Here is a 4,895-nt window from a genome sequence, read left to right as displayed (position 1 = left end):
GCCTGTGTCCTCTGCTGTCGCTCCAGTCCCAGCAGGTCCCCGCCAGTCCCAGCCAGTCCCCGCCGGCCGTGGTAGGCATCCTCCGGCCTCGTTCCGCCGCCCGGTGTTCCGACCGTGTTCCCAGAATAGTGTTTTCTATTTCTGTCCTTTTGCATGCAAAATTCAAGATATCATTGTTTTTTACCGCTGTGTAGTACTCTAATGTGTATATATTCCACACTTTTTTTATCCATTCTTCCATTATTTTTATTGTATTTAATGACAGTGTTTCTCTGCAGCTTTGGGACCTGTCTTGGAACTAGCTCTTGTAGATCAGGTTGACCTCAAACTCAAACAAATGCACCTGCCTCTGCCTCTCAAGTGCTGGGATTAAAGGCACGCACCACCACTGCCCGGTCAATTTTATTTACTTTTTAGTTGGAATGAAAATAACTTCTGACAACTTGATGATAGCAATTTTCTCTTCTCCCAGACTTCAGTGGTAACGCTTATAAATTCTGCAATACTGTTTTATTATGTCATTTGATATTAACAAAGCATTTAATACCCAAACACCTAATTATAGAGACTTGAATTTTGCCAACTCCTTGTAGATGGTCATACAAGTCATTCCACTTTAAGGAGTTCCTGGATGACATTGGATGTGAAATGGTAGTATATATTTACTGAGAAAAGAGCGGGCTGTCCCTGTATGCCATGGGTCTATTGAGTAGCTTCCAAGCAATCACAATCAGCCTGAGTAACTCCAGGTGGATCAAGTTTAAATACAGAGACTGTTGTTACTAATGAGTCCTGGCCTTCAGCTGACCATTGGGATTAATGAGTCCTGGCCTTCAGCTGCTCTTCCCTCCTAGAACCTTCTAATTAAAGTTACTAGAAGCTGTGCCTAGCTTAGAGCATCAGAGGATGGGATTTTCACCTGTTGGCCATTGACTGCAGTGTATTTAAGCCTACATGGTGCTAATAAAGAAGGGCTTTTGGTATCAGTGTTAAAAGGTCTGCATGTCTGTCTGTCTCTGCATCTGTGTTCTCAACCTCCAGCCCCTTTCCCAAAGCTCATGAACTGGGGTCTAGCGCATAGAGACTAGCACATGTTGGGACTAATGAGTCCTGGCCTTCTTCAGCTGGATGTTAGGCCTAATAAAGCTGAAGGCCAGGACTCATTAGTCCCAACAAGAGACATGTTTGTCTGTCCCTCCTGCTCACTCAGTTGGCTTGTACACATGCTTATATATCTTGACTCTAGCAAGAATGTTAGAGCCCATTTCTGACAAAATGTGACTAGCTGATTGAGCTATGGATACTCCTCAGGATTTGTGTAACGAGACATCTCTGTGTATATGTTCTTACTGTGCTTCACTGATGGCCTGTGACTGTGTCTCATGGCCTGCTCAAGTGTCTCCATGGTGAGTGTCTTTCCCTTCTTACCGTCATTGTGGAATCACTTATTGGTAAACATTTGCCCTTTTGGAAGCTCATCACCATAATTCACATGGCTTAGGGGTAAACATCCTTAGAAACATTGCTGAAAACAACAGATTGTTCTTGTTTTTGTTCCTGTTTTCAACCAACCACAAGAGTGCAAAACAGATCAAGTGGGAGTGTGAAGGCCTGTCCTCTATGGACCCAACACTTTTCCTGCTGCAGTCATGAGGTAAACATCTCCCAGACTTGTTTGCAGATCCTGCTTTGCGCAGGAGCCATTGTCATTTGGGGGGAAGTTGAGCTGAGCAGTTGGGGACTTAGAAATGTCATCTCCAGACGGGAAGAATCCTGGGTTGAAAAAAAGCTCCGCACTTCCTAGTTCAAGGTCATTTGCTAGTGACTGGGGTTTAAAGGATTCTCTGATCTGTGAAGACATTCTGGTCTGGATTCTCCGAAAGATTAAGCTATGGCAGTTCAGTATCTGGATTGTGACTTGAAGGTCTGTTTAAACAGATGTGTAAGAGCAATAAATTAAAAAGAGAAGCTAAATAATTAAAATCAAAAATCAACTGAGAGTTCTCTCAAAGATAGTTTCCTGGAGTAAACACTTCATAGTAGTATTTACTTCCATAGAACAGAACAAAAAGTAGATTTAAAGCAGAACAATATATGACTCAGTTGGGAGAAAATTCCTGTGGTGAGGAGCATAAGACCTACCATCATATTACAGCAAGATGTGCAATAGCTCAAGGTTTTGTGTTTCTCCTGCAAAATGGGAAGTTCTACTATAACTGATCCTCAAGTTTTACATTTCACCCTCTTTTCCCATTCTAAAATGCCATAGAAAAATCCTCCCATGGGAATAAAAAAATAAAACAATTAAGTCAATGGCCAGAAGCATTAAATTCATAGGGCAACAAAGACATATGCATGAACATAAACATTGCTCATTCCCACTCTTGAGTAGTCTTCAGACTTTACAATGTCAAAGCCTTGATCAGAGAAGTTGTCCAAAAGACTACATTCCACCATTGATGATAAAAGACCCGGATAAATCCAGACCCTTCTAACAGAAAGAATAGAGCCAAAAATCTAGCAGGAAAAATAGAGCCAAAAGTCTAGCAGGGAGAGAAGACCAAAAATCTAGGTTAGCCACTTCAGTGACTCTGTTCCAGGAACTAGCTGACTATAAAATTAGATTATAATCTTGAGAATAATCTTGAGAAATGGGGCGTTACCTCCTTGTGATTATCACTGGTATTTTCGGAATTTTCCAATGATCGCTGGCATTTTCGGAATTTTCCAATGACACCCTCCCTACCCCCTTTGGGTTGTGGTTTCTTCTCCTAAATACTCCCTCTCACAGCTACTCAAGGTCGAACTTCTGTACCCCTGCGTGGGAAATGAGTTTCAGCCTCAGTGCGCTGCTTCCTGTCAATAAACTCGTGTGATTGCAGCAAGGACGGTCTCTTATGAATTCCTGGGGGGTCGTGTTACCCTGAGACTTGAATGAGAGTTTCCCCATTCCGGGGGTCTTTCAATATCTTCCTATAAATGTTTTTCAGATTCTCCTGAACCCCACAAAAGATTACACACACACACACACACACACACACACACACACACACATCTAATCAAGTACAAAGACAATAAATCATTCTATTCTCCAACTTGAAACGTTTCTCAGAATTTCAAGCTTCATTCCAGGAAGCACTAGGAAGTGGTGCAAACTTCAAGATAGCCAAGGAGAGCCAAGGTCATCTATTCACATCATCACATAAATGATGCCTACCTAACCAGAACAGCAAAAACAAGCAAGGAAACACAATAAGGGAAAGCCAGTTTTCCTACTGATTGAATCACGGATGGAATCCTGACTCAGCCCCAGCTCTATATCTCTAAGGCAATACCATCTCTTGATGCTTTCCTGGAAGAAGAACACATCCTAACCAAGCACTATAAGTCATTGCAGTAAAAGGGGACTGTACTCCTGAGAAAAATGTCAAGTCTGGCATTAATGTCCCATGACTTCTTATCCTGCGTTCTTACATATAGCTCATTTCAAACTTGTTAAATTTCCAGATGTCCATAGAGTTTTGGATCCCAAATGCTGCAGTGAACAAGGTAAAACACTTGGCATTTGAGTAATACAGACAGCAGGAGGCACCCAGGACCTGTCTGGTGGACAACCCAGAAAAGACAGAGGCTTGACCAGGCTCATCTCTGAGAGTAGAGAGAAGGGCGTGTATTTTATTTTGGGAAAACATGATGCTTGATAGACACAATACGAAGGCAGTAATTAAAATATATGGTCAAAAATAAGGAGGGTATTTTCTCTCTTCTTCTTTTCTAATTTTTGGTATCTGCTTGTTTTGTAAAATGGTGTCTTATAGCCTAGTCTGCTAAAACACTCACTAAGTAGTTAAGAATGACCTTGCTGACAATCATCTGGTTTATACCTCCTTAGTGCCTGGGGCCCAGAACTGCCTCAGTACTTCATGCAACCATTTTTGTTTGTTTGTTTGTTTTGTTTTGTTTTTTTCCCTCTGGTTTTGTTTGGTTTTTTGAGACATTGTAGCCCTAGCGGTCCTGGACTTCACTAAGTTGACAAGGTTGGTTTTGCTTTTGACTTCTGGTTGTTGGGATTAAAGGTGCGTGCCATTATGAATGGATTAAAGGCGTGTGCCATTATGAATGGATTGAAGGTGTGTGCCATTATGAATGGATTGAAGGTGTGTGCCATTATGAATGGATTGAAGGTGTGTGCCATTATGAATGGATGCCTCCAAGTATGATAACTGATAGGTTGAATTGTTTCCCCTGATGTTCATACCTTGAGGTCTTAACCCCAAAGACTGTGTTCTCTTATCAAAAAAGTGCTGACCCTCAGCTCAAAATTCAGAACCCTAAATGCCATTACCTGAAAGTTTGAATGTTGAAACTTCAAGTTCAGTTACCCTGGGAAAATAAAAAAATGTCACATGATAGGAAAAGAATTCGACATTTTGGGAATGGATTAGCAGATGGTAGAACCCTGATTTATATAAATTATAAAAATACATTATAAAATGCATTATAAAATGCATTATAAAAATACATGATTTGTCTGCATTGGTATTCAACCCTATTGATGATAGTGTGGATTTTTAATAAATGAAACCATGCTGGTCAAAAGAAGCATTCATATGAAAATACTTGTTTCCACAAGAATAAACATGCCACTCTGTGTCACTATTTATTTCCCACCCATTATTTCAGAGACATATTTTAATTTTGTTTGGTTGGGGTTTGTTTTGGTTTTTTTTTTGTTTGTTTGTTTGTTTGATTGATTTTTTTGTCTGCTAAGACAGGGTTTCTCTGTATAAACCTGGATGCCCTGCTATTTATATTAGACCCTATTTTTGTTGCTGTTATTATTATTATCTGTTTATTTGTTTTTAATCTGTGGCTTTGAAAGACCTGGATAAATC

This window comes from Microtus ochrogaster, unplaced genomic scaffold, assembly GCF_000317375.1.
Source record: "Microtus ochrogaster isolate Prairie Vole_2 unplaced genomic scaffold, MicOch1.0 UNK163, whole genome shotgun sequence".
NCBI classification, from domain to species: Eukaryota; Metazoa; Chordata; class Mammalia; order Rodentia; family Cricetidae; genus Microtus; species Microtus ochrogaster.
Note: the sequence above shows the minus strand (reverse complement) of the source record.